Source organism: Nycticebus coucang, unplaced genomic scaffold, assembly GCF_027406575.1.
Source record: "Nycticebus coucang isolate mNycCou1 unplaced genomic scaffold, mNycCou1.pri scaffold_43, whole genome shotgun sequence".
In the NCBI taxonomy this organism is placed as follows: domain Eukaryota; kingdom Metazoa; phylum Chordata; class Mammalia; order Primates; family Lorisidae; genus Nycticebus; species Nycticebus coucang.
This window is the reverse complement of record NW_026515577.1, coordinates 2,447,306-2,472,247: the sequence shown is the minus strand read 5'-3', so window position 1 is coordinate 2,472,247 and position 24,942 is coordinate 2,447,306. Positions and strand designations below refer to the sequence as shown.

At 49.7% G+C, this 24,942-nt stretch overlaps 1 pseudogene; it reads left to right on the top strand.

The window, feature by feature from the left end:
- The first annotated feature begins 1,671 nt into the window (after positions 1-1,671).
- On the top strand, positions 1,672-24,113 carry LOC128579261 (leucine-rich repeat-containing protein 75A-like; annotated as a pseudogene).
- Positions 24,114-24,942: the final 829 nt, after the last annotated feature.

Genomic DNA, 24,942 nt, shown 5'->3' with positions numbered 1-24,942 from the left:
TCAGATTTGACCTTGTTTTCTGTATGGATCCAAAAATTCACTTTTCTGTAGAAGTAATACCCGTGTTTAATGTAAGGCCAGGCTAAGGTCTCAAAACGCTTGTTGAATCTAGTTTGTGTTCATCAATTTACTAGTTCGTGTGCATGTATTATTACATAAAATTTTGCAGTTCAACACAACAGCTTGGAAATGCCCATGACACAGAGGGTGGAGGAAGCCCTGGGGATGACCTGAGTTTCTACATTAAGAGCACAGTCTGGGGTTTCCCAACACACAGGAACCGCCAGAAAAGGACGCACCTTTTGGTAATCACTTGTCAGAAATTCTGAGTCACAGAACAAAAAGGGAAGTTAATTCCTCTGTCCTGGTTTAGTTTCTGTGGCCAAGTAATCTATTATATTTTTCTTGTGGAGAAAAAATGAACCTAGGCTGAGAATAAGGTGACCAAGTGAATAGCTGCATGACCCTAGAGCAGCGGTTCTCAACCTACAATTTGTAACAATGAAAATAAATCGTGCATCCGATATCTACATTAAGATTCACAACAGGAGCAAAATTACAATTACGAAGTAGCAACAAAAATAATTTTATGGTTTGGGGTCACCACAACATGAGGAACTGTATTTAAGGGTTGTAGAATTAGGAAGTTTGAGAACTACAAAGCCTTGGCTGGATGGGGGAGGTGTCCCACGGTACTGAGAAGTACCCTTGGGACGCAAAATGCTGACTGGACCCTTGAGAATCCCTGTGATGAGAGACATTCTGGGGTGATTTTTAGCTGGTCCACCTCCTTCCTAGAGGCTCAGACCCTCCCAGCATCACTTCTAGTGACATCAGGCAAAGACAAATGCTCTGGGGAAGCTCACCAAGTGAGGGTCTTGAAAACTGCTAGGGTTAGAATGCATTTTGGAATTGAGACCCATCGGACTGATGCCATTTGTTCAACACTGCAGCAAATGGTTACCATTTATTTTTAACATCCCTTCACGAGACATCACAGGTGCTACACACATGAATTAGGCACATCCGAAGGTTGCTGTGAACTGCCCACCTCCTGCTACCTCTGGGTGCTGAAAAAGAGCCACCTCTCTCCAGGCCGAGTCCAGGCCCCTGCAGTGCTTGGGGTCTCCACTCTGCCCTTTCCTTTTCTGCTCCAATCACGGGTGCTCTGCCTGTGAGCCCCAGAGCCACCTGGATGAGGCGGCCATCTTCATAGCATGGTCATTGTCTTTCTCCAGCCCTGCTCCTTGTCCATGCCTCCACCCCTCCATACCCTCTGCATCCTCTCCAGCCTCTTGGAGCAGGGCAGCCTCCCTGAGGGATCAGAGAAATCTGCTCCCAGTTGTGAAGGCCTCGTTTGTGTCACAGGCACTTAATAACTTCCTCTAGGACTCAGACCAACCCCTTCCCCTAAAACAGGCCTGAACAGGTGTCACGGGGACACTGCCTAATGAATTGTAGTCACCCAGGTACTTGTCTGCCTACCCCACGGCCATCTCCTGGCAGACAGTAATAAGGATTTGTCCATCCTTGCCCTGTTGGGATCTGTCATGGGCCTGGCATGCATGTGCACTAATTGAGCAAGTAAACAGATGATCGAATGGGAGAGTGAGTCGTAGGGAATGGTCTCAAGGAAGTCTGAGGCTGGAACCTAAGGATGGGCAGGATCGGATGGGGGAAGAATGTAGGATAGAACAGCAGGACAGTCCGGGCCCTGCAATGGGAAATTGTCCGTTCACCCCAGAGAATGAACTGTGCACCTTCTGTATGCTGGTGCTGTCTCAGCCTCCCTCGCAGAGACACAGCTGACAGGTGGACACTGCCTCTACTTACTCATGTGCTGCTGGCACCAAGTCCAGAAATGGCTCGTGTCTTTGGGGACATAGGACCAGATTAGCAGTTGTTGAAAATCCCTTCCCCAACAAAACCAAACAAAAGTCTTTTTGAATCTCAGAGTGAAAAATCCATTAGCTGGTATCAGTCTCTTCAGAATCTCAGTTTCAAACCTGGCAGAGCGTAGAAGATAAAACAATAGGACAGAATAACAGCCTGTGTTCAGTAGGGGCTTACATGAGCTAGGCACCATGTAAAGAGCCTTCTTTGGATGGATTTTCTTATTCAATCCACATGCGTATAGCTATGCGAGAACAATAATTATGAACAATTTCACAGGCAGAACACTTCAGCCCAAAGGAATGGTGGAACTTTCCAAGGTCTCATAGCTAATGGGGGCAGAAGACAGGAGATTTGAACCCAGGCAGCTTGACCCCAGTGCATGCACTAACCTTCCCTCCTTATGCCACCTGGAGAAGCCATCCAGCCTTGTTCTAGGAAGAAACTGGAGCCTACAGGGATACTAAGCGAGAGGGTAGCCTCTGACACTGGGTGTTACTGAGCTCGTGCCAGGCCCCAGACTAAGATGCCCTTGTGTCCTGGGAACATCCTCTCCCACCTGCACAAAATTAGCAGAGAGGGACTGGCTGGTTGGAAGATTCATGGGTCTGTGTGACTCTGTATCCAGGTCTTTTACCTGTTTTCTTCTCCTCTCTCCTGTGCAAAGAAGGAACAACTTGACCTCACCCCACATTACACCCTCAAGCCTTGCACATGGCAGGCGCTCCATAAATGCCCATTGTCTCACTGAAGACATAATTGAACAGAAATAAATTGAGGTCTTTCTTCTTTTACATTTTTCCAAGAGTAAAAACATATTTTACCCTCATATATGTTCCCAATACCCTGGTGATGATAAATCTGGAAATTGGTCAGCTGAACTCCCCACCACGACCACACATAGCCCATTACAGAACAGTCTCCAAGGTTTTCTAAAATGCGCAGCCCGCTCCCTCAGGTGTACGGTACCCTCTTGGGGGACCTCAGGATTCTCCTGGCTTAGGTATTTGCACTGGGATGGCAAATAATGCTGCGAGACCGAGACCACAAAGACTGCGCCCAGATACTTAGTCCTTGCTGCCTTTACATTGCAAGATGCTGATGAAATTCCTTTGACAGGAGGTCCCCACCTCATAGAAGTTGCTTTGGGGGAACTTCCAGCTGGACAACACACTCCTGGAAAACAGAAGACTTTCTGCCTGGGGGAAATGGGTGGAGTAGGTGTACACACCAAGGCGGATCTGAAAACACCTCATCTGTCCAGAGAGACACGGGACACTGCTTCTGCTCCTGTGCCCCAGAAAGCTTGAGGCCCCTGCTGCCACGTTTTCTGAAATTCTCAGAGACTGCCTGATATGCTCTGTAAGATATCCTGGATTTTAAATACAGGAGAGGTTTTTGGTTTTGGTCGATTTTTTTGTTTGTTTGTTTTGTTTTTCTTTTACTAATGGAGCAATGAAAAGGTGTCCTGGGGCCCCAGCTCTGAAGCAGAGAACTAGACCAGTGATGTCTCCAGGCTCCTCCTCCCCCATGTGTGGGCTTCTGGGGATTCTGCTATCCCCAGGACCGAGCATGGTTCCTAAGAACACCACACCCAAAGCTCAGAAGTTCCAGGGTGCAGAGGGAGAAGAGCCTGTTGAGTTTTAGCCCAAACAAAAATGTGGGTGCCATTGCTGCGGAGAGGCTCCCATCTACTGGTCGAAGGAGGCAAGAGCAGCCAGCATCCCCAGCAGAGGACCAGGAGAGAGGAGGGAAAAGGCGAGCAGGAGGGGAGAGTGGGGAAAAAAGAAGGAAAAGAGAGGGCAGAAGGGACATGAGAGACAGGAATGAATCCAAAAACAGGGGACTGACAGCTGGGGAGTTAAGGAAGAGACACCAAGATTCTCAGAGTTTTGGGGGGATGAAGGGGTAGAGCTTCACCTGCTGCTGAAAGGGGACAGGCCTGAGTACAGGTGAGCCGGTGGCAGTGAATCGTGTTCACATGTGTGTCTGTGGCACATCTGCACACAAGCTCCTCTTGTCTCTGGCCAATGACCTCTCCTCCCAACTCAGCTCTCTGAGCCCAAGGGAAAGTCCCCCGTTGGCCCCACAGTTCTCTACACAGCTCCTGATCAATCCCCAGCCTGTTTTCCAGGAGTGTGCCCACCAAACAATGACAACTACAACCAAAAAGCAGGCAGGCATTGTGACGGGCGCCTGTAATCCCAGGTACTTGGGAGGCCGAGGCAAGAGTAATCACTTAAGCCCAGGAGTTTGAGCTTTCTCTGAACGTGATGCCACAGTTCTCTACCCACAGCAACAGCTGGAGACTCTGTCTGAAAAGAAATATAAAGAAATAAAAAGAAAAGAAAACTGTGGTGTTATAATAATAGTGCATAAAACATTTTAATTGTGCTATAAAATTCGAAAGTCAATAAAATTTTATACAGAAGTAATGCTAAGTTACACCTTTTTAATGTATCTTGTAAATTCAAAAGATTTTAGGAAATTCTCATGATAAAAATAAAGAATACTTACAGAGATACAGAGAAGAAAATGTGAAAATACACTATGTCTCTAAAAGTCAATGAGACACAAAGGATAACAATGAGAAAAACAGCAAATTCTGACAAACATAGAAAACATCAGAGAAAGAATAAGTTGTTGCCTTTTTAAAAATTACATGAAGTTGATGCAATAGATGCTCCACTTAAAAGACATATGGAAATCTCTTCCACAAAGGGACTATCAAAAATCCAACTACATTGTGTACAAGTCTCAACTTCGTATCTAATAAAAGCAATGTACTAAAATTGGTGTGATAGAAGAAACATGCCAAAAAAAGATGTTAATAAGAAGAGAGCAGGCTCAGCTCCCGTAGCTCAGTGAGTGGGGCACTGGCCACATACACACAAGGTGGCAGATTCGAGCCCAATCCCAGGCCTGCAAAACAACAATAACAACTGCAACAAAAAATGGCCAGGCATTGTGGTGGGCACCTGTAGTCCCAGCTACTTGGGAGTCTGGGACAAGAGAATTGTTTAAGTCCAAGAGTTTGAGGTTTCTGTGAGCGGTATTACCGAGGGTGACATAGTGAGACTCTGTCTCAAAAAAAAAAAAAAAAAAAAAAAGAATATGAGAGCAGTGGAGATCACAATTATTGTAGGCACATCACATTTTATGTTAAAAATATTACATTTTAAAAAATATACTTTACTTTCACAAGAGATAAGGTTCATTAAATAATAAAATTGTCTTGCTTGGAAGCATAAATAATATATGTATGCATAATATATATATATATATATCTTTCTCTTGAACTGAAGGTCACAAAAAATGTAAACACATTGACAGAATTGCAGCAAGAAATAAAAAAAAACATATAATAGAATACTTCAATATTCTACTTTCAGTAATAAATAAATTCAGATTATTAATAAAAAAAAACTTGAAAATACTATAAAGTAATTAGGCCTAATAGGTATATAGAGACATAGAATATCAGAATATACAATCTTCTCATTAGCTCATAAAACATTTTCCTGGAACAACCAACCGTTCTGTCACAATTTTAAAAATTGAAATTTTATACTTTCATTTCTTACGAAAATGGAAAAGAAGTATAAATCAATTAGAAAGAACAGAAAAAATCCACAAATACATGGAAATAAACTCTTGTTCAAGCACTCGAAGATTTAATGCTGAGAAGATGCCCATACTGCTCAAATTTATTTGCTGATTAAATGTAATCCTTTTAAAACTCCCATTTTATTTTTGCAAAAAGAAAAACAGTCACCCCTCAAATCCCCTGGAATCCTAAGGCACCACAGAGATCCAAACAATCATTAGAAAGAGAAACAATGTTACAGACACCACACTTTCTGATTTCACAACATTAAAAAGCTATAGTAATCAAAGTAGTTTTGTACTGACAAAAAGGCAGGCAACTAAACCAATAAATCAGAAGAAACATAGGTATAAATTCTTGCATGTATTTTCTAACAGCTATTTACAAACCCACATTAATGCACTAATGTTCACAAAAACCAGGAGATGAAAGCAATCCAAACTGCCCTTACTAAGAAATACAATTTGGAATATAATGTATTATTTTTGAGGTTTTCAGAAGCAGATAAACTTATCATAGATGCAATAGAGATATATACCTTGATGACATTATGCATATTTAAATATAAGTCAAAAATATACAGATGTAGCATATCTGATTGCACTTATATAATACTATTTCTGATGTAGTTACACTCTTGGAAACAAAATAAAATAATGATATTTTTCAGGGGTTAGGCAATGGTGAAATGGGTTTTTGTTTTATATTACTGAATTTTAGTCTCGCAAGATGTGTGCATTTTAGACATACATTGCATAACATTGTAAATATAATTAACATGACTGATGTGAATAATTAAATTGTGAATTTTATATTGTGTTTTACAATAACGAGAAGAAAAATTATATCTCAAATATACACTTATAAAACTTCTCAAAATTTCCCTTCAAATTACAAAAGTAGCTCTCTCACATAAATGTAATACATATTCATCAATATATAGTTGCAGAAATCACAATTTTCATGAATACTCACCTAGACAGAATCAACCACATTTTGACCAAAACCACTAAAACAAACATACTAGAGATATTTTTTTATTCATACAGGCTAATAAACAGAGAGATATCAACAGATATCTCTCAAACAGAGAGATATCAAAATTCAGAGAGAATTTTATTGGAAATGAATAAATAAGTGATTTATAGTGAAATTTTTAATCATGCTAAACAATAGAGTTCAATATTGTCATATACAATTGTAACATATCAAGAGGGGAAGGTCAGCGGCTAGGGCACCAACCACATACACCAGAGCTGGTGGGTTCAAATCTAGCCCAGCCCTGCTAAATGATGACAACTACAGCGCCCCCCCCAAAAAAAAAAAAGTAGCTGGGCATTGTGTCTGGTGTCTGTAGTCCCAGCTACTTGGGAGATTGAGGCAAGAGAACTGCTTAATCCCAACAGTTTGAGGTTGCAGTGGGCTGTGACACCATGGCACTATCCAGGGTGACAGCTTGAGACTCTGTCTCCAAATAAATAAATAAATAAATAATGGGACAAGATGAACAACTAGAAGCAACATTCACCAAAAGCCCATGTCCAAAAGAAGAAAAATTAAACTGAAGGCAACTTTAGGAAACTGAAATTGGAGAGTTGAACACAATGACAAAAAAATAAATAAAAAGGTACACATTATCCCCACTAAGGCAAACTGAGAGGGTGAGAAAGAGAATAGAGATCAGATAAGGAGCAACTAGACAGAATGCACCTGTTGCCAACCGGAAAGGGAGACATCCCCCCAAATGGGGAGCCTGCCATGGGCTTTCTGTGAGTAAGCCAGGAACAAAGGACCTCTTTGAGAGCCATGAAGCCTCTTCTTTTATGCCAAGAAATTCTCACCTCTGGTTTCCCATGCTGCATGCGGCAAAAGGGAACAAATTTTCCTCTGCAATCCTGAGCCCACAGCCCATCCTCTCCACTTTCTGGTTGCCTGACAGAATACCCCCCGCAGATGTCAGGGTGTTTGACAAGATCTCTCAGAGACCTCTCTATTGTGTGGGCCACTGAGTCAAATGCTACCCATCCCTAGTTGTGAGAGGCAATTGTGGCTGTGCAACACTCCCTTTGAGATGGCATGGATTCTCCTGGATCTCCCTTGTTCTAAGGAGGATCTTTTCTCTACCCTCTGGAGAGTTCTTGCCCAGTAACTGTGCCCAGTGTCTCCTCACACCCCTCCTGCCAACTTAGAGAGAGACATTCCTAGTCTCAGGTGACCTAGGCTGGGAAGGTCCAGGAACCAGATCCTCCTCCCCAGCCACAGGTGATGGCTGCCTTGTACCAAGTCTACAAATCAGATTTTAGGGGTAGTGCTACAGCTTCCTTGAAATGGTTTTCACAAGGAATGTTTGCACCACTGGAACAGAAACGGTTAGATCGACTGGTGGATTCCCCTCCTATAGCTGGTGCTGCTGGTGGAGGGCCATAGGTTTGCACTGATGTAAATATGTTTGCACAAGGGAGTTAGCACCACGAGAGCCATAATTGGTGGTCTGTTCATGGACTCCTCTCCTCCAGCAATTACCAATAGGGTCCATAGTGGTTCAAATTTTTTAACACATTCCCTTGGGTTGGATGTGTCTCCTTCTGCCAGACCCCAGTGTGGGCCGGGGCTCTTCTGGACCCTCAGTGGCACCACACAAATCTGTATCTGCACTGCCAGAGAGCCTCATAAGGCGTCAGGTGTGGGGGACAGAGAAGAGGTCCAGAGGAAGCTACATCCTTCCCAGGGGGCCCCCACTTCCTAACCTGGCACCCCACTCTCAGCCCCTTCCTTCAGGGCACCACATTCTTCTCACCCCAAGGCTCAAACTTTTTTGGGTTTCAGGAGCCCTTTAATACCTTTAAAATTACTGAGGCCCTCAAAGACGTTTTCTCTACGTGGGTTGAATCACATATCTAATGCTATTTTCTGTGGGAGAAATTAAAACAAGAACATCTTTATTCATTCATTTAAAATTAGTAAGGTCACCTGGGGAAGAAATACATTTTTACAAAATGACTATACTCTCCAAAGGAGAAAATGAGGAAGGTGGAGTTTCCCATGTTTGTGACACCCTAGAAGACAGCGGGTTCTCGGACGTGTCGCGCCCACATGCCCGCCTTGTGACAGGCTGCTTTGGCTGAAGTAGGTCTGGCATCCACACCCTGGGCCGGTGGGGAGAGAATGTGGCTGTGCCCCCAAAATGGCTTCAATGACTCCTCCCCGAGATCTTCAGAAGACACTTTGAGAAATGCTGTTTTAATACCAACCCCGCCCATGTGAATCTCTACTCTCTTTTTAGAAATCCGTACCCTCCACCCTGTACCCTTTACCCCACTTGCAACGAGCCTCTCCAGGAGGCACCATCGCGAGGAAGTGGGTCCCACACGACTGAAGTTGAATAGCTGGGTTTGGGGGCTGTTCCTAGAGGTGGAACCCAGACCCATACGGAGGAAGATGAGCTTTTCCTCAATGCTTGGAACTCTGCCGGCAAACCAGCCCCTCCTGGGCTAGGGCTGTGCTCAGGAGGGGCCACATCTGGATCTGGTTCTCCCAGGTTCCTCACACAGGCAGCGGGTCTCACATGCCTGTCCCCCCATCTCTTCCTGGAAGTCAGGGCAGAGTGGAGTGCCGAACGGGCAGTGTTGGGCAGTGTCTGTGCGGCCATTTACAGGGGCCATTTACAGATTGGACACTTCCCAGGGCTATGGCCCAGGCTGCAGCCTTCTGTGACACCTGAGTGTTCAAGGAGCGCCCCTCCGTCACCCAGTACCATAAGTAGTCCCCATGGGCGGGGACACAGTCATCCCCAGTAAACTGGCTTACTGGGAGTAGATGTGGAGAGGACACCTGAACGTGGCCAAGGTCCTCGGGACTGTGAAGTGCCCTGAAACAGCATAAGCATTCTGAGGACCTAGGCAGACTCGAGATAGAAAAATAAAGCAATAAAGCATGCAGCAGCCTTTGGCCAGGCTCCGCCTGGGTTTCACTGCCCTGGCCTTGGAACACTGGGGAGCCCCACCCAGCTGGAATTCACAGGGAGGGAGGTGGCCATGACTCACAGTGACCCAGAGCGCCCGCCTGGGGGATCCCCTCTCCCCACTGCCCCATCCCAAGGAAGGATGGTACAAACACAGAGGGCAGCCACAGCAAGCCGGGCACCTGGGGCGACCGGCCAGAGGAGGGGATGGTGGGAGCGTGGCTCTGGGAAAGGACATTCAGCATCTGCTCAGACCTGCCACAGCCTCTGGGTTGGCATCTAGGGTTTTCTTGGTCCTTCCAGGACAGGTCAGCCTCGACTGGCCTTGAAATGTGGTGGAAGCTGGGAAGATGAAGTGGGGCTGGCAGGAGCATGAGAAACCCTAATGGTCACCCAGGCAGGGTGCCAGGCTTTTCTTTGACAACAGAACTACCTTTGTGTGTCTGTCTGTAGCCAGGAGCCACTCCTGAGCACCACAGCCCACAGCCTTGCTGCCCCTCTCTCCCCTCTCCTGCCCAAACCTGCCCCCACCTGTCAGCCCCAAGATCTTAGAATACAACTTAAAAACTACTGTGTGGTTCACCTGCCATTTCACAGAGGGAGAAGGAGATCACAGAGAGAGGGGCCTTGCCACAGACTTTCAGTTAGCTGGGCTTCAGCCGGGCCCGTGTCCAGCTTTTTCTCTCAGGGTCATCCGGGGACAGGGAGCAAGGATGGCTGTAAGGGGAAGACCGCTAGGTGCCAGGGGGAATGCACAGGGGAAGCAGGGGAGGGAAAGAGGCTGACATGATGTTGACAGCCACAGAGGAGGATCCTAGCTTGCAGACAGCCCATAGAAGAAAAATAACTGCAGCCTCTGGCCTCCTCCCATGGCCACAGTCTAGCCTCTGACCATGGGAATGACAGTGTCTGTTTTCACGGTCGTCTTCTGCCTTCCTTCCTTCCTTCCTTACCTCTCTGGCCCCAGGAAGGAGAGCCTCAAGGTGTAAGCGAGGTCCGGCTGGGGAGCCAGGCACTAGGCCACAGCTCTTTTGGCCACGCAGGCCTCTGAGACCCGAGACCACAAGCCCTTTTGACCTTCGGCCTTCCCACCTTCCCAGCCTCCTCCTGCCCTGAGATTCTGCATGTTACTGGGTGATGGTTTGTGTCCCAGAATTCCACAGGTCACATGGCTCCCACACACCCTCCTGACCATGCGACCAGTGTGGAAAGTCCGAACCCTTCTCTCACTCCTGTATTTTTCTTGAAAAAAGGAGCATGGCTCTTGACACATTCTCAAATGGGTCTCTGATCCAAAAAGGAGTTAAGAACCACTATATAAGGGGAGGGGTCTTTCCCAGTGAAGGGGGCAGAAATAAAGAAATGGAAGTGAAGTGGGCTCAGGGCAACCACTCTTGGTGACTCTCTTCCCTGCCAGATACTTTACATATGTCACTTGGTGGTGTTTCTCTTATCTACTCATGATGCTGGAGTCACTGTCCCCATCTGACAGATGAGGAAACTGAGGCTCAGTGATATTAGGTCATCTGCTTCAGGGTACAGTACTGCCTGAGAGATTGAAGATGCCAGAGCAGGACCAGAGGTCTAAGGCTAGTGTGACACTTGGTTTTACAAGGGGCCAGGCTCTAGGCCAACACTTGAGAAGCTTCCTGCCACTGCAGCTGTGCCAGACCCTGAGCCCCCGGACACAGGTCCCTGTAATTATGTCAGCAGCCAGACACCCAGGAGCAGGGCTGGCAGTTTGCCTCAAAGGTTCATTCCTGCCATGTGGAAAACAAAGCCCTCCAGACTGGCCCCTCCTGTCCTCACCACAGCACCAACAAAGCTGTCCAAGGGGCAGGAGGCAGAATGCCCCTACCAGTGCAGGTTGGACCTGACCAGCTCAGAGACTCAGAGAGCCTGCCCCCAGGAGACACCCTGGCCCCTCCAGACCCACGTGGGAAAGACCCTTTTTATATTATAGAAATGTCAGCCAGAGAGCCGAGTCGCTGCCCTCCCCCTGCCTCCTGCCCAGCTCATCCCATGGTGGATAAGAGCAGATGGGGGTCTGTGCAGGACAGCCCCAGGCTGAGTCTAGGTCATCCCCACCTTCCTGAGATTCTGACAGCTGGAGGAGTCGGTATCTGGGGACTTGTTCTGCACAGATCCCATCTTGTTGAATGTCCCACCTTTTTGTGATGTTTCAGAATCATGGGGAAGGTGTTTAGAAAAGACCAGAATATCCCAACAAAACAAGAAGCAAGCCCCTGCAGCAACTCAGATGGTCACCCACACCTTTCCCCCCCTCCCTCCTGGCCACTGGGGCTGGGACCCTCCTCCTCCTCTGGCCTGCAACTCAAAAGCTCCCAAGGCAGAGGGGTACTGTGGCCACATCTGCCTAAGGAGAAGTAAATATAACTTCAGAAGCAGGAAGAAAGCACACTTTTTTTTTTTTTTTTTTTTTAGACAAGAGTCTCACTATGTCACCCGCACTAGAGTGCTGTCGCATCTCAGCTCACAGCAACCTCAAATTCTTAGGCTTAAACAATTCTCTTGCCTCAGACCCTCGAGTAGCTGGGACTACAGATGCCTGCCTCAACGCCAAGCTATTTTTTGTTGCAGTTGTCATTGTTGTTTTAGCTGGCCCTGGGCCTGGTTCGAACCTGCCAGCCTCAGTGTATGTGGCTGGCACTGTAACCACCGTGCTATAGGCACCAAGCTGAAAACACAACTCTATCAATGAACAATCCTGTGACAAGACAGAGGAGTTTTGCTATGCATGCTGGTTCCAAATTTTGCCCCCAGTGGGGAAACAGCCACTAACATTGTGGCAGGCCACCCTTGGCTTCATCCTCTGGGAAAATGGAGAGGAATAGGCCAGTGACATCACAGGAGAGGTGAACACACTGGGACCTGCATAGACTGTGGCGCCCGTGAACGTCCAGCCCACTTTTCCTCGGCTCAGAGAGAGAGAAAGAGGCCTGGGCTCATCCAGGCCCACTAGGGACCTGCAGACACTTCCCTGCCAGAGTTCCGGGGGATGCTGAGCTGCCAGCAGGGGCACCCAGTGGCCTGTGCCCACTTGTCCCAGTGTGTTGGGCAAGGTGAGTGAAGCAGCCATCCTGACCTCTGGCGCCCTCTGCTCTTGCAGGACCTGGGAATGGATTCAACCTGGCTGGATGACGTTCTGTATTGCTATGCTAGTTTCCGGAACCTGGTGGACCGCATCACTCACGACCTCATCATCAGCCTGGCACGCTACATCCACTGCCCCAAGCTGGTAGGGCTCTGCAGTCCAGTTCCCGGGGTATGAGGTGGGCACCTTTCTGAGCAAGAGAATCCCCTCCTGCAGGCACCAAGAGAGCAGCCCCAAGGTGCCCTCCCTTGGTGCCATCAGCACAGATGGGTTTGGTTTGGCACCTGGGGTGAATTCATTGCCAACATTTAAAAACAGGATTTTTCACACGATCCCTATATTCAGCAGCCCTTAAAAAACTAGAAGCTTCAGCAACATGAAGCCCTGATTCCTACAGGGCTGCAGCTGAGTAGCCATCTCTGTTATTCAGGGCCAGGTACACCATGTACAGTTGTTCAGGTTGTACACTGCACAAATACATGCTCAGAGAGAGGTAGAGATTGGAGAGAAGCAGGGAATAATTAAAACCCAGCCCTCTCTCCACCAACCAAACCATGACCATGGTGCAGAACTGTGTCCTCCTAAAGGCGGACTTCTTATTTGCACAAAGAAGCCATACAAGGATGACAGCAGCCCTGCATGGGGCTCTCTAGTTTACCTCAATCCCCACTACTCCCAGTTAGTTGTCTTTAAATCCAAGATGACCCACCCCCTGGGTCATGTTCATTTCCTGCCTGAAAAAGTTGGCTGTCCCACCCACCTTGCCCAGCATCCCCCTTCCTTTTCGGAAGGAAAAGCCCTAGGACTCTCCAGGCACCCAAACTGTTCCTCAGCCCCTTCTGGAGGGAGGTTCTACTCCTGTCCTGCGAGCTGGGGCCTAGGCTGGGCCTTGTGGGGTGCCAGGCTGACTTACCCAGGGATGAGCAGTTGGACACCCTTCCCCAACTGGGAAGTCAGGGGAGAGCCAGGCAACTCCACACTGAGCTCTCCTCTGTCTTTTTTTCCCCTTCTATCACATCTCTCAATCACCAGCAGCTTTTTTTTTTAGACAGAATCTCACTTCAATGCCCTGTGGCATCACAGCTCACAGAAACCTCATAGAGAATTATCTTGCTAAAGCAAGAGAATTGCTTGAGTCCAAGTGTTTGAGGTTACTGTGAGCTGTGACACCACAGCACTCTACTGAGGGCAACGAAGTGAGACTCTGTCTCAAAAGAAAGAAAGAAAGAAAGAAAGAAAGAAAGAAAGAAAGAAAGAAAGAAAGAAAGAAAGAAAGAAAGAAAGAAAGAAAGAAAGAAAGAAAGAAAGGTAGGTTAGGGAGCTCCTTGGCCTGGCCTCCCCTGTAAGGGCACTAATCCCATCATGAGGGCTCAACCCTGATGACCTAATCCCCCCAAGGCACCACCTCCTGATACCATCACCTTGAGGATTAGGGTTTCAACATATGAATTCTGGGGAGATGATTTCAATCCATGGCATATTGTAACCTTTCTCCAATCACTGAATTACTTGGACTTGGTCCTCTTCAACTCTAAAATGGACATAAAAATAATCTCTCTCCTGTCAAGCTGTTTGGAGAGTCAGATAAGATGGTTCACAAGAAGCTCTTCTGTGTGCCTGGCACATGTGAGCACACAGTGCCCAGAAGGTGCTAACCAGTTGGTGGGCACCTGCCATGTGCTGAGTGGTGTGCAAAGGCCCAGCAGGCTAGTTGTCAGGAAGACCTGGTCCCTGGGCCATGAGCCCTGCAGGCTCAGAGACCTAAAGAGTAATGGTCTGGTCCCTGCTCAGGAGTTCCAAACCCAGCTAGTGGGGGCCGGCCCTGCTGTAGGCCTGGGGGTCCCTGCCAATGCCCAAAGCTGTGTGACAGGGGAATGGCTCTTCTGAAGAACTCTCCTAGCTGTGGATGAGGCAAAGGTGGGAGATCCCTAAGCTATGCGTTCCCCAGGCTGAGGGTAGGTGCAGCCTGCTGTTAGTAGTATGCATTGTACAGAGAACGCCATCTAACATGTATGTGGGATCACCTGCATCTCCCTGAAAATGCTTTAGCACCGTCTCTGTACAAGCAAGGCAGTCTCATCTTTCCCACTGTTGCCCTGCATGCTCTGCTGCAACCACACAGCTGCCTCTGTCTCCTGCCCTAGGGACTTTGCTGCCCTTATGACTACATGACACCCCCTCCTTCCTCTGAGCTTCCTTCCTAAAAGTTCCCAAGAGGCCTTTCTCAACAAGCCTGCCTAGGGTCGGCCTCCTGGTCTACCTGAGCCCTGTTCGTTTCCTCATTCATTTCTGCATTTTACTTGCTGGTCTCTGAAACCACCTTGCTAATTTATTTTCTGCTTTCCCCACCACAATGGTGATGTCTCTTTCCTTCACAATTGCATCCTGTTCCAGGCAGAAAGCAAGTGACACATTCCACTGTGAATTTTTAAGAAGGGTTAATAAAGGCTTGTGGGCAGGATAAAAGAAATCAGCAGAGAACATTGAGACACCAAAGCCTCCAAGCAGCAGGAAGTTGCTACCCTGCAGGCAGTGGGGGGACCTGATGGCAGAGCAGGGTGAGAATGCAGGGTCCAGAGCCACACTGTGTTCGTCACAATGTAACAAATTATCCCAAAACTCAGTGGCTAGAAGCAAAGGACATGTGTCCTACAGCCTCTGTAGGTCAGGCATTCAGGGGCAGCTTAGCTTGGTAGTTCTAGCTTAGGGTCTCCCGAGGCATCAGTCAGGGCTGCAGGTATCAGAAGGCTTGGCAGAGGGTGGCAGGTCCACTTCCAAGATGGCACATTATAGGGTTGTTGGCAGGAGGCCTCGTTCCTTGCCCTAAGGGCCCCTCCGTAGAACCACTTGAGTCCTCTGGCATCATGGCTGTTGTGCTGACTTGTGCCAAAGCAGGTGGTAAGAGGGAAGCCGCAGTACATTTATGACCTCATCTCAGAAGTCACAAACCATCACTGCTGCCATTCTGTAGGTTCTGGTGTCACCCAGGCCATCCCTGATCCAGCGTGGAAGGAGATGGATGCTGGGGTGAGGACTTTTGCTGAAGCATGGAGGGAACTCCAGAGCTCAGCCCTCTTGAGCACAGGGAAGGGCAGGGAACAGGCGATGGGGAAGGAGTAAGCAGAGAAAACCAGCACAGGGTCCCCACCTCTGCAACAGTGCCTGGTGCTCAGTGAAGTGAGCAGGGCAGTCAGCATTGGACAGGTGGATGATGGAAATAATTTAGAAATGAACAAGGGTCACCTTTGAGTGCAGGCAGTGGAGGGCTGTGCTTGGTGGGGTCCCGGGGCAGTTCTGGGGTGCATGGGGTGTGAAGGTGGCAGATGGAAACCTTGCCTGGCAGTGCAGAAATGGAGCAGTATCAGATGCTGGGGAAGGCCTGCAGTTCACCTGGAGCATCTTTCCCTGGGGGTCCGTGAGAAGCCCCCAAACACATTCATTCTTCCCCAAGGCCCTGGCAGTGTCACTGGGCAGGTCTGGAGAGTCCCCACCCCACACTTGACCCAGCAATGTCCTAAGTTTCCCTGACTGCACCCCACCCACAGCACACTGACTTTAGGCTGGCTGAAGCCTGGAAGAGAATCATCCCCAAAGGTACTGTGGTGTCACCTCCTGGCTGCCCACCTGACCTCCCTCCCTGTCCACTCTACACCCTGAAGGGCTGCCTGTGCCCCCAGTTTACCAGTCAGGTTCTAGCCATGGAGGAGTTTTGCTTATTATCAAGTCTAGGTTCCAGGGAAAGGGCTGGTATGTCGTCTCAGTCAGCAGGGGGGTCTGGTCACACAAGAGGGCTGCTGGAGGACCAGGTGTGCTGGCTCAGGCCTATAATCTCAGCACTCTAGGAGGCAAAAGTGGGTGGATTCCCTGAGCTCAGGAGTTGGAGACCAGCCTGAGCAAGAGGGAGACCCTGTCTCTACTAAAAATAGAAAAATACTAGCCAAGCATGTGGCAGATGCCTATAGTCCCAGCTACTCAGGAGACTGAGGCAGGAGGATCAATTGAGCCCAGGAGTTTGAGGTTACTGTGAGCTATGATGCCACCACACTCTACTCAGGGCAATAGTGAGGCTCTGTCTCAAAAATAAATAAATAAATAAATAAATAGGGCTGCTAAGCTGCACCACTTTAGAGGAGAATAAAGTTCCCAGAGGATAGGGCTGCAGTCCTGGCCAGTGCTGGGCACAGGGCACCTGGACACGTAGGACAAGGCAGTGCTGGTATCACAGAGCTCCAGCCTGGGTTGCAGCTCTTGCTCCATACAGTGTTGCAAACTTGCAGGAAGGACACTCCCTTTCCTCCCTTCCCCACCTTCTCCTATTCCTCCTGCACTCTGGGCCAGGCCTGTTCCCCCCAGGAGGGAGCTGGGTCAGTAGCAGGTGGTTGAGCTAAAGGCTTTTCTGGTTGTAAGTGATAGAACGCCTTGAGTTCAGCTAAGCCAAAGACAAGACAAGCTTTCTCAGCGCAGGGAACACCTGGGATGGTGGTTAGGAGACAGCAGCAGCCTTGGTGCCTCTGATGAGATGTGGGTCCCGACTCCTTCTTACAGACTGTGTGCCAGTCTGCTAACTCCTCTATGCCTCAGTTCCTTCATATGCCAAGTGGGAGTGTGAGTAGTACCTCCCACTCCCTGGGATTCTTGTGAGGTACGGGACTGTAGTGAGTTGTAGGGGCAGAATGGTGTGACACCCTTCTTCACCCATTATAAGGGACACGGCTGACACTTAACAAGAGACAAGCATAACAGATTTATTTAATCAAAGTTCTGTGTGACATGGGAGCCTTCAGAAATGAAGCTCTGCTGGGTATGGTGCCTCACACCTATGATACTGACACTTTGGGAAGCTGATGTGAAAGAATCACTTGAAGTTCAAGAACAGCCTGGGCAACACAACAAAACCCTGTCTCTTAAAAAAATTAGCCAGGCATTGGGCAGCATCTGTGGCTCATATACCAAGGGTGTATATACCAAGGGTGGCGGGTTCAAACCCGGGCCCAGCCAAACTGCAACAACAAAAAAATAGCCTGACCTTGTGAAGGGCGCCTGTAGTCCCAGCTATTCGGGAGGCTGAGGCAAGAGAATCGCCTAAGCCCAGAAGTTGGAGGTTGCTGTGAACTGTGTGCTGCCACGGCACCCCACCGAGGGTGAAAAAGTGAGACTCTGTCTCTACCAAAAAAAAAAAAAAAATAGCCAGGCATAGTGATATGTCTGTAGTCCCAGCTACTTAGAAGGCTAAAGTGAGAGTATGGCTTGAGTCCAGGAGTTCAAAGCTGCAGTAAGCTAGGATCCCACCACTGCACCCCAGCCTGGGCAACAGAGTGAGATTCTGTATCTAAAAAAAAAAAGAGAGAGAGAAAAGAAGACTCCAAAACCCAGGGAAAACTTTTTATTCTCAGGTCTGATGAGACCATCAGCCCTAAGTGACCCAACGAAGGGCCTGTGTAGGCATGGGGAGGGGAGCAGGCGGCTGCTCAACTCCACTTGGCCTGTTCAGCTACACTTCGCCCCCAGGGTGGAACAGCCCCCCCGGAAGGAGAGTACTCCAGAGGCAGGGAGAGCGACCTTTTTAAGTTTTGTGGCTGGCTTTGGTGAGAGGGGTTCTTGCTTCTATGAGCTTCCTAAGCAAAGAGGAATCCTGGGGGGGCACGAGAGGACAGGAGAAGGACAGAGGGACCTTGGTTCCAAGTCCTTCCAATGTCCTTTGCTCACAGTGCTCGGCATGCCAAGGTGCCATACTTGGGGTGTCACGTTCTGAGTCCCAAGTGCACAGAGATGTTTACTGTGTCCCGGAAGCTATTATTTATTCCGTTTGGACAAGCAGATGGGAACTCTCACTTCTGTGAGAACACTGGCGCACGCCTAGTCTCAAGACAGCTCTGTTAGGTGTGCCTGTCTTTGTCCCCGTTTGGCCAGGGAGGGGTCGGTTCTCTAACGGCAGCGGCTGAGCTAAGTCATCACGAGCCGCGCCCTGGCGCGGCTGCCCCCCTGTGGCTGTGGCGCGGCATTGACGCTTCCTCTTCCTCTTTGTTCCCTTCCTGCAAGGCTCAGCTGCCCTGGCCTAGAGGGTGGAGAGGGAGGGCCCCTGACCAGGATCTTAGAAACTCTGGGAAGTGGTTGGAGAAGGAGGGTCAGCTGAGCTCAGTTCTCAACTTTGGAGGCTGGCAGCGTTCTGTCCTTGGGTAGGGGGCTCCTGAAGTGATGCTGGCCAGATCACCCAAATCCGCCTGCAGCACTTCTCCACCGTGGCTGCACAAGGGAATCACTTGAAGAACTTTTAGAAATCCCTGTACCCGAGCTGCCCACCATCACTTAGGTGGCCAGGGCATCAGTGTCTTAGGATCCTGGTGTGCAAAGTTCCAAGGTGGGCAACTGTGGCTCTAGGTGTGCCATCTCTGGTGTCACTTCCCATTCTCTCTTTGGCCTCCAAAGTCAGCCCTCATCTGGGCCCCCACCACAACCGCCCCTTCCTGAGCCTGTGCTGGCTGAGACCCTGTGGCCTCCTTGGGGATCTGACCCCTCTGGCCACCCTTTCCCTTGGTGCCCAGGCTCTACTTCTTTCTCCTTTTCTCACTCCTATGTGTCTGGTGGCCCCCACATCCCTCTTGGTTCATTCCCTGGCCAGGGGTGCACATCAGCTGCTGATGGATGCATTTAGCTCAGACCTGTCTGGAGCCCCTGCCTGATAAATCCAATGGTACCCCCAGCTGGGGGTCCCAGAGGCCCCTCAACTCACCATGGCCCTGCGTGAGTGGGTCATCCCCTGCCCTGCCTTTTTGCCCTCTTCACCTCTGAAGTCTCAACCCTCCCAAGACCCCCAAGCCCTTGCTCAGATTGTTTCCTCTTCGCTCAGGGATTCCTTGTGTTTCCTGTTTCCATAGAATAATCACTAACCCACCTGCTCTTAAAAGCTCAGCTCCAATTTGAGTGAAGTAGTCTCCCTTCTTTCCCCTGCCCAAGTTCAGTGCGCTGGTGCAGCACAGTATTCGCTGACCGAGCCAGCCTGGAGAGCTTGCTGCATGCTGGTCTCTACCAAAGCACAGTACAAGTCATAACTCACTTAAACCCTCAGAAAAACTCTTGTGAGATCCCCTCACAGATGCCCATCAGAGACACAGAGAGGTCAGGTGTTTGCCCAAGGCCACATTTTGTGACTAAAGCCAACTGAAATCCATGCAGTTTGACCCCAGGTGTGTGCTCTTCACTACTCTGCACAGCTCCTCCATTAATAGAGGGATCCTGGAGTCACATAGCAAAGCAGCCTGCTGAGTGCTCACTGTGTGGCTGGGGGCTACACAGGTCAGGGCATTGACCCTCCCCTCACCAGAGCTGTTGGCCACACATGGGTCTCTGCCTGGCTCTTGCTAACCCTTGGCCATGGCATGAAGTACACTTGCTAACCCTTGGTCTGGCAGAAGTACACTCGTGGCCCACACTCCACCCCCCTAGATGGGATTCACACCCCTGCTCCCACACAGCTTTGGCTCAGGGCCTGTTGGACTGACTTCCCTGGGGACATCAGAATTGGAGTCTCTCCTGGGTCTTCCTGCTGCATCCTTTATCCCAGTGTCTCTGTTTGGGTGGGCCACCCGAACAAAATACCACAGTCTGGGTGGCTGAAACAACAGACATTAATTGTCTCACACTTCTAGAGGCCGGAAGTCCAACATTGGTAGGTTTGCTTTCTCTCCTAGGTTTGTAGATGACCACTGTCTAGCCTTGTCCTCACATGGTCTTTCCCTCTGTACTTATGTATCCTGATTTTTTCCTATAAGGACACCAGTCATATTGGATCAAGGCCTCACCTGTGACCTCACTTTACCTTGATCACCTCTTTAAAGACCTTGTTTCCAATTAGTCATATTCTGAGGTATTAGGGGTTAGGACATCATATAAATTTGTGGGGGACACAATTCAGCCCATAATGCCCAGAGTCTCAAACTCAAATACTGATGGGCCAGAGGGGTAACATGGATGAATGGATTAGGCTGGGAAAGACCTGTCCCCTTCACTCTTTTATATTCCCACATTTGAGAAATAGGTAAAAATATTACACTTTCCTCTTTACAATGTGAAATACAAAACCAGGATGTTCATGGCCATATCTCAGATGCCTAGAAGTGCCTGGCACCTAGTAAGTGCTCAGTAAATATTTGTTGAGCAAACGAATGAACAGGATGGCCCTTGGAGATCCTGGGTGGATCCTGGCCAAGGGGTCAGTGGGCACTCAGCTCCTGCCAACTGTTGTTGGACTGCCTGAAACCAAGACTTAGGTACATAAATCTGTTTCTCAGTGCTAGCAACTAATCCACAAAAACTAAAACCATTGGGGAAGCACCTGTGGCTCAAGGAGTAGGGCGCCGGCCCCATATACCAGAGGTGGCGGGTTCAAACCCAGCCTGGCCAAAAACTGCAACAACAAAATAAAAACCATTGTACAGACTGGTTGCAACCACTGCTGTCTGTGAGGGGCATCTACTCAGCTGCTCCAGCGACTCAGGACCTACCCCCTTCTGCAGGAAAGCGATGTGCTGGGCGCCATGGAGAAGCTATGCCGCCAGCTTCCTCCTCCAGAAAGCCTTCCAGGGTACCCTCTCTGTTTCTTATGGTACCTACCAGAGGTACATACCACCTCAGCCCCCACTCCCAGTGGAGGCGACACCGGGGACTGGTGAAGAGGAAGCCACAGGCCTGGTGAGTTGCAATCCACAGTGCGTCTATGCCAGTCTGAGTGTGTGACACATGGTGCCCCTCCCTGGGCTGGAAGAAGGGCAGAGCCAGAGGGACACTTGGAGGGAGGACTCAGTCAGAGGAACAGCCAGGAGGGCATTCCTGGTGGGTGTGAGGAGCTTCAGGAGGCACCCTGGCTATAGGGTGGGAGCTGGGGAGTATGGGCCCACTTAGATGGGGCTGGAAGCGAGGGGACATGAGCAGCTTCTCATACCTAGTGTGCTAAAAGTGGGCACTCCCAACTGAACCCCCCAGTTCTCTGGGGTGTCCCCAAGGGGCCCAGATCAAAACCCTGGTCCATACAGCAGGAAGGACTCTCAGGGGCTTGATAGTCCCTGAGAAGATTGATGGTGGAGGGTGGCACATAGGACATAGACCTTGTGAGCTACAACTGGTAGGTACCATCAGAAACAGAGAGGGTACCCTGGAAGGCTTCCTGGAGGAGGAAGCACTCCTGCCTTTTATGCAAATGACCACGGGCAGGGTGCCTGGCCTTCGAAGACTCTTTGGCAAGGTCTTGATGCTACTGCTGGCTTTGCTTGTTGGTCCCAAAGGCGGGGGAGGAAGAACTGTCCCCCTCCCTCTTGGAGAAGAGCAAGCTCTGGCACCTCCTTCCACTCTGGCCACCCCTACCCCAACACTGGGAAGGAGACCCCTGGGAGGCTCTTATGGAGCTCCACCTGGGTGGAGGGAAGGGTCACATATGGGGATAGAACAGGATGGGGGTGTGGAAACTGGAATACAGGAGCCTCTTCTATCTCCCCCAACTCATGGGCAGTGAAGCCATTCTTCTTTGGGAGCCATTGAAAATGAGGTCTCCTTCCCCTCTGTTGGTTTCTCATCACACTTAAAAGCAATCCAGACGGGCCCTTTGTGACCTGTCCTTCACCCACTCCCCAGTCCCAGCCACAGCCTCCCAGGTGGTTCACAATCACACCCAACCCTTTCCAGCCCTAAGGCCTTTCTGTCTTCTCCTGGAACTTCTTCCAACTCTTCTGATGGCCTGCACCTTTTTTCTTCCCTTCAGGTCAAATGCCACCTCCCTCTATATAGACCAGTGCCCAGCTACTCTATCACTTCTCCCTCAAGTTTGTGGTCTGCCTCCCCCCACCCCAAGAATGAAAGCAGAGATTGTCCGTCCTGTTCAGTGACACTAGTGCCTGGCTCCCAGTAGGAGCTTAACACACACTTGTTGAAGGAATGAATGGGGCAGAAGACAGCACTGTTGCTGTTTGACTAGTATGGGTGGGGCTGGGCTGGTCACCACAGTCTCACTGGGGTACTGGGTCTGCTTTATTAACATTGATACCAGCAGCCAACAGTTAAATCCTGCTGAATAGATGCCAGGCAGTGTTGCAAGCACTTAAATGTCATGCCATGAAAGCTTTACCTTCAAACACCCTGGGGCTGGACCCCAGTCAGAGGCAAAATGAGCAAACTGTGGACAGCTTCAGATCCCTGAAGCAGGGGACTTACCCTGCCTTGCCAGGAGGCCCAGGCTGACTCCTGAGCTGCTATTAACATGTGCTGTTTGAACAGGGAGGGAACCCCCTCCCAGGGCACTTGAAAATGTGGGGAATGAGCATCTCAGCACCACTAGTAAACAGAACGGGCTGGTGGAAAGGACACACCATCTGCTGGAGCAGCCTAGGCTCTGACCCAGGGCAAGAAGCAGGGGAACAAAGGACAAGGGTGGCAGCTAGCAGGGAGCGGGATGGGTGGAGAACACTCAGCCCCAGGCCTGGATCCCCCGTCCCCTCCCCTGCAGGGCTCACCCTACAGATCCCTCCGCATGGTGGGAAAGATGGGGCCTCTGAGATCCTTTGTGCGAATCCTGGGGCAACACAGCTACCAGCCAAGGGTGGTAGAAGCAGGGAGCTCAACCCAAGTAATTAATAATAGCAGCAGCAGCAACTATTTGTCCATCACTTACCTATACAAGGCATTGTTCTGTTTTACATATATTAACTTCACATAACAACCCCATTAACTCCATTTTTTAGGATAATAACAGGTGCAGAGTATAAAGTCACAGAATAGGAAGGGAAAATGTAAAGATGCAAATGCAGACACCCCTTATGGAGACAGGAAGGGCAGTCAGAACTTGGGTTCTGGCCAGCCAGGATGTGGGGTAGTGCCAAGGGCCTGGAGCTCCCTGGATTCTCCCTTGAGTTTGATCTGCAAGTTTTATAAAAATGATCACTAGACGCAGAGAGCACTTCTGCTTCTGAGGAGGCTTGTACCATTTGCTTGACTTTGCCTGCCTCTTTCCCCTTCAGCCTCAAGGCTGTCCTGGCCGGGAGCCCTCCAGACAACACGGTGGACCTGTCAGGCATCCCACTGACCTCCCGTGATCTGGACCGGGTGACCAGCTATCTGCAGAGCTGTGGGGAGCAGGTGGACAGTGTGGAGCTGGGCTTCACAGGCCTCACGCACGACGTGGTCCTGCAGCTGCTGCCAGCACTCAGCACCCTGCCCCGCCTAACCACGCTGGCACTCAACGGCAACCGACTGATGCGGGCCATGCTACTGACATCCTTAAGGACCCCAGCAAGTTCCCCAATGTCATGTGGATCGACCTTGGCAACAATGTGGACATCTTCTCTTTGCCCCAGCCCTTTCTGCTCAGCCTACACAAGCGGTCCCCGAAGCAGGACCACCTACTCACTATCCTGGAGCTGGGTGAGGGCCCAGGCAGTGGGGAAGAGGCCCAGGAAGGGACAGTGGACCAGGAGGACCCTGGAGGGGGTCCTGTGTCCTTGGCCAAAGACCACCATGAGGTCAAGGAGACTATAGCAGCATTAGCGATATGACATGGAAGGGGCCTCACCAGGGAGCCCTCATGGGGTAGAGATGGTCAAGGCAGACCAGGGGCTCCTGTCAGGAGGCTCAGGCTATTGCCAAAGTTGGCCTGGCCAACCCTATCACAAAAGGCAAGCCACAGCACCTGGGAAAGGGGCCTTTTACTTCTTGTTCCTCTCCATCTGCCCCCTATAAATCATACTACCTGCATTTTGGCTCCTATGAAGTCATCCCTGGCTTGAAGCTCTAGACACCCCTCCCAAGTCAGCCCTTGGCCTCCCCCCAAAGGCTTATAAGAAGAGGCATATTGTATGCTGAGTGCCAGCAGGTTGAGCTCATGAGAATGCTTTCCCCCAGTGTAGTTGGGGCCCTAAAAGTAACCCAGATGTTCCCATTCTGGGTCACTTGTTTTATCTAGGGGAGTGACTCCAGCCAAATGCTGAAGGTACCACACTCTAGGAGGGTGCAATTTTTACCAAAACTCCTAGCTGAAGAAACTGGGGGGAGAAGCCTAGTTCCACGTATGCTAACGGTCTACCTCCTTCCTTATGGAGCCTTGGACTACATGGAACTTCTCTCAACTTCTACCTCTCCTGAGTGCTGTCCCCACCCCTCCCCCATGATTCTACACACCTTCCCCCAGGGCTACCTATCACAACTATATCCTTCAATACATCAGCACCAAGTAGTAGTGACTGAGGCATGCACGTGAAGGCCCATTCAGCCAGGCCTTCATGTGAGATCCAATATCTCTGGTGTGTGAAGGCCAAGGTACTTGCCATCAACCCTTTCTTTGAGAGTATTTCTAAAAACCTACTACAGAAGGCTCTTAAAAACCCA